This window comes from Pterocles gutturalis, unplaced genomic scaffold, assembly GCF_000699245.1.
Source record: "Pterocles gutturalis isolate BGI_N339 unplaced genomic scaffold, ASM69924v1 scaffold8691, whole genome shotgun sequence".
NCBI classification, from domain to species: domain Eukaryota; kingdom Metazoa; phylum Chordata; class Aves; order Pterocliformes; family Pteroclidae; genus Pterocles; species Pterocles gutturalis.
In genome coordinates, this window is record NW_010103033.1 from 157481 (window position 1) to 162338 (window position 4858).

Consider the following 4858-nt stretch of genomic DNA (forward strand, 5'->3'; position numbering starts at 1 on the left):
TAATTGCAAGGCTCCACTTTCTATTCCCCTCTTTTTGGGCACAGGCTTTAATAGGGAAAATCAATATATTGCAAGAAAATCCCAAAGCATGGGCTTTAAATGTTAAGGACACCCGATTTCTCTGGTCTCATTGAAACACACATACAAGCTAGGGAAAAGGTCAGTGTACACAAGTAGTTAAGGAAATAAACATAAATCAGGATATTCTTGAAAAGATGACCCATACACACTCATAAAATGCTATAGTCTCTGTTGCAGGGAGCACCCCTTTCCTCATCGTTCCACCGGGGTCTGCCTGGAAGCAGGTCTCAGTCCTGGCTTATGGAGCCAGGAGCCTGCCACAGCGCTACAGGCTGCAAGACTGCGATGAATTTAAATAGGCTAAACTTTACCCTAAGCTTTTCTTCCTGCAGGCTATGTACTAACCTTTATCTGAGTTCCCACCACACCTCTGCCTGGGAATGGTTAGCTTTCCCTCAGGGTCTTTTGATATGGAGTCCCTGCTTTATGTATATATATATATGAACGCCCACACCTTCATTATACTTCTGCTTTATTTTCCTCCTGGGCTTGTAGTTCATTCTGTCCTAGCGTAAGGAAAAGGCATAAGGTGCTTCAGCATGACTATACAATTCAGGCCAGGAGCAATGCAAAATCCAGCCATTAGCAGAGGTGTTGGATAAAGTCACCCAGCCCTCTGGTAGCACTGTAACTCCTCCCTACCCAGGAACCTTCTCTTGGGCCATACACACCTTGTTAAATAGAGACACCACAGCCTGGCTGGGGAAGCCCTTGCTCCACTCAGGTGATTAGCTGCCCCCAACTAGCCTTATCCTGCTCTTTCAAAGCCTGCTAGCCAAAGTGCTATTAAGTCTTTTACTCAACATAAGTCAAAAGCTTTCAAGACAAGGACAGATGACATGGCCATGTGCTCCCAGGAGAAGATCAGCAGCTATTAGGTTTCCTTCTGTGCTAAATCAAGTCAGATTAGCCAAAGTCAAGAACACTGCTTTCAATACTGCTGAAAATTTTCCCTGCAAACTTCAAAGCTCTATTAGTTTTAAACACATAATAGAATGATCTATGGCAAGATAGTCCATGAAAAACATGTGTTCAGTGACAGACAAATGGCTACTTTCACCTAAGTCAAAGAGAACACGAACTGCAGCACAAGCTGGATGCTGTAGCTGGATGCTATATTTCAGTCACCTCCAGCAACGCAAATACAGAAGACATGAATTGTGGTTACCCAGGAACAAATCTTCTTGAGAATCAGGGCAGTTTTTCTCAGAGAGGGTTTGGTTTGGGTTTTTTAAGCATATGGAAAAAGAAAAGGTGAATTAACAAGCAAGGAGAGGTGTCCCATGCAGTCTGTCAAAGTTCAGTTGCTGGGACACAGCAATAGAAGGAAAGGTCATCACACGTATGACAGTTATGCAGAGCTTCAAGACTTTAAATAGAAAAGAGTTTATGTAACCCTGGTGCCCAAGTGCTTCCTCATGACAGTCTCTCACAGCCAAACTGTCATGGTGCAGTTAGGAAATGTTACCTGTTACATTTAAGCGGTTCTTTTATTTGCATCGCAATAATATCAACAGGCAAGGTATAAGGGACAGCCTTTCATGGAATTTTATAACAGGAGATGTAATCACCAAATTTATTTTCATGCTCTGGTTTATACCACAGCAATAGTATAATTCTCAGAAATTTTCATTCTACCAACCAACACAGCAATTGGAAGTTTCTGATGATTTTCCACTGTGCCATTTAGACGACAACATAGCTGGCTTTTGCAAGATTGAAATTTACCAAAAAGATAAGGTGATAGCAAGAAGTTGGTAGCTACTGACTATAAAAAAAAAAAAAAGTTTAGTGAACTCAGGAACTGTCTTTGCAGTATTCTTTGCATACCTTACATTTGTTGAATGGTTTCCAAAACTAAAGCTTTCCCATGGGAAGGCAAAGAAACAATAGCAATTTCTTCTGAATGAAGCTCTCCTAAAGCCAAAGAGTAAACATACAGTATGTGACCTGAGAGTTTGCTTTTAACTGTACAAGTGGCTAATTACATAACTAATCAAAATACCTTCAAAAGCAATTCCTAAGGGAAGACTGAAAAAAAAAAAAAAAAAAAAAGAAAAAAGGAAAGAAAAAAGCAGCCCAGCAAAGAGAGATGGTGATTGATAAAGAGTTTACTGTATAAACTTGTATGTGTGTGCACATACATCCAAGTTTAGTGATAGTTGAAGATTTACTGTTCCTCTGCACAGGACTGTGTAACCCACAGGAAATCTGTGTTCTACTTGAGCCTCTAGCGCAGGTTAAAGAAATGGATCTGTACATGACACAGCTCCGGTTCCACAAGAGAACATGATCTGATGACATGGCAGCTGTATGATGTGATTACTGCACATCCTAGGCATACTTCTCAACATCAAACAGTAAAATAGTTTCAAGACTGATTTTGAAAGGTGAATGTGTTTGCAGAATTTAAAATCTCTCTTAAAAAGTTACAGAGGTGGAGGAAAATCTGTTTCTATGCTGGGGAGACATGAAAAAATTCAACTTTTAGAGAAAGGCTTAAAGTCAGTGACATGATATGTACTCATATCTCACATGTGCCATCCGTAACACACGCAACATGAGGAAATAACCTAGATATAGACTTTCATATTGGTTCTTAAAGAAAACTAAGGCCTCATAAGCCCTGGCACCTGTATTACAGGCAGAAAGGAATTGAAATAATTTGTTCTTACTCTGTAGGAGTGTCCATTTATATGACAGTTTAACAAAACTGTCCATTCCTATACAAAAACGGTTGCAGGTGAGTTGTCCGGGTTCTGTGACGCCCCATTCCCTGCGTGCAGAAGGCAGGGTTAGCCCGGGCGTTCCCTGACCCCTGCTGGCAGGGCTGGCCCCTGGAGTTCTACGTGCAGAAGGAAACAGGAGAAAATACACTTTATGGCTTTAGGAATGCCAAGAGGAAGGTCTAATGGATTTGAAAACCACGCAGGGAAGGAGATCAGCGTTAAACTAGATCCACTGACTTCTGAATAGTTCAGCGTCTCTCTCTCTGCTACATAAATGGACAAGACATGCAGCTTTGGAGACAGCATCTCCTGAAGGTAGTTGTACAAAAGCAGTCCAGTAATTTCACATTACAGCAGCTAAAACAGGTTCAAAGCACATGTTATCTGTAATGTTGACAACAAGCTGAAATTAATAGTTGAGAAAATTGTTTTTCTTATTTAGATAAATTTCCAAGGAATCCAGAGAATGAGTTCAACTAGATTTAGACAATTTTTTCATTATAATGAAAAGTCAACAAATTTTCCATGAAGCATTAAAAAATAACCTATTTTTGATCATTATATCTCCAGAACAGCAAGCTGAACAATAGAGATTCCAGCCTTAAACGAAATAAATCCATCTCTAGTTATTAAAATAAAGTCTATGTTTTTGTATGGGACGGTTATTTACTAATGAGTAAGTGCATTTAAAATCCTAACTCATGAATTTGCCTTAACAAATCTGCTTCAGTTTATTTCAGCAACTGGCTGATCATGTCATATTTGGCTGGAAAATATACAGCTCCGAAAAAAATATGAGAAGAAACCTGGAGATGTACAGTATAATTATGAAGAGAGACTTGCCAGTACCTCCAACATTATGTGCCAATATCAATATTCTTAATGAACTGCGTTTTGCCCATATGCTTCCACATGTGGCCAAAATAAATGCATTTCGAATCAGTTTACGTCCCAAAAATAAGTCTCCTAGACTCATCTCCCTCACCCCCAGACCAAGCAGGTCTCTATTATATGTCTGTCTTTCTAAGTAAATCGCTGAACTCTGGGTTAACTAGCAGACATTCCACATTTTCTGACATCATTCTCACTTTCGTATCAACTATATTTCCTGCTAGAAAAAAAAAAATTTGGGAAATATATTTGCTGGCAAGACAACTTTCAGTATTGAATTCCCAAACTGCAGAAGATCAGATATTTCTGAAGTTCTCTCTTCCAAGTAACGGAAGAGGTTGCTTGCAACATCTCCAGATGCACCTCTTTGCAAATTGCTGCAATGTACGCAGTTATCTATTTCCTCCTGCATCTAAAAAACTCTTCTCAGTCATGTTCTCTGCTGATGCTGAAACAGACTTTGCTTCTCTGCTAGGATATAATCTTTTTGGCTTGCTGAGTACCACACTCTGAACCAGGAGCAAATCAGCAACAGAATCTCAACACTATAAATCAAGTAAGGTGGACTACTTGCAAGGGGAGAAGGCCTTTAGCAAGAGCCTGGGAAAATTCCTCCAGCTTTAATGGGCCTTGAATTTCACCAGGTTTTGTTTCTAGCATGGTGCTTAGTTCATCTGAATTAAACAAGCCACTTAACTTCAGAAGTAATCAAGAGTTTTGAATATTTAACTCAAAAGATTTGCTCTCATAGTTGTAAGAGCACTGTGTGTGTGGCCATGCATGTTTTACCTTTTGGAGCCTGTCCACAAGAATGAAGAAAGGTAGACGTACTGAAAATGAAAACAAGGAAATATAAAAATACACTGTCTGTACTACAGCCCTGTGTACCTGTTCTTTTCTCAAAGTAGCCCACTGCATGTTCTTAGCCACGGGTCCATATTATCTGCATCCCCCTAACTGATTTTTTGGGGGAATTAGTACACAATTAAACGTGTACAATTCATCTTCCCTCTCCAGCCTCTGAATTTGCTGATGTGAGATAAACTTTATCAGAATCCGTGTTGACCTTCCTCTCTTTTGAACTTGGAAACATTTATTAACTTGTAAGTTATGCAGCAGTGGGAGAACTTAAATAACACCCTTTTTGGTGCTTTGTT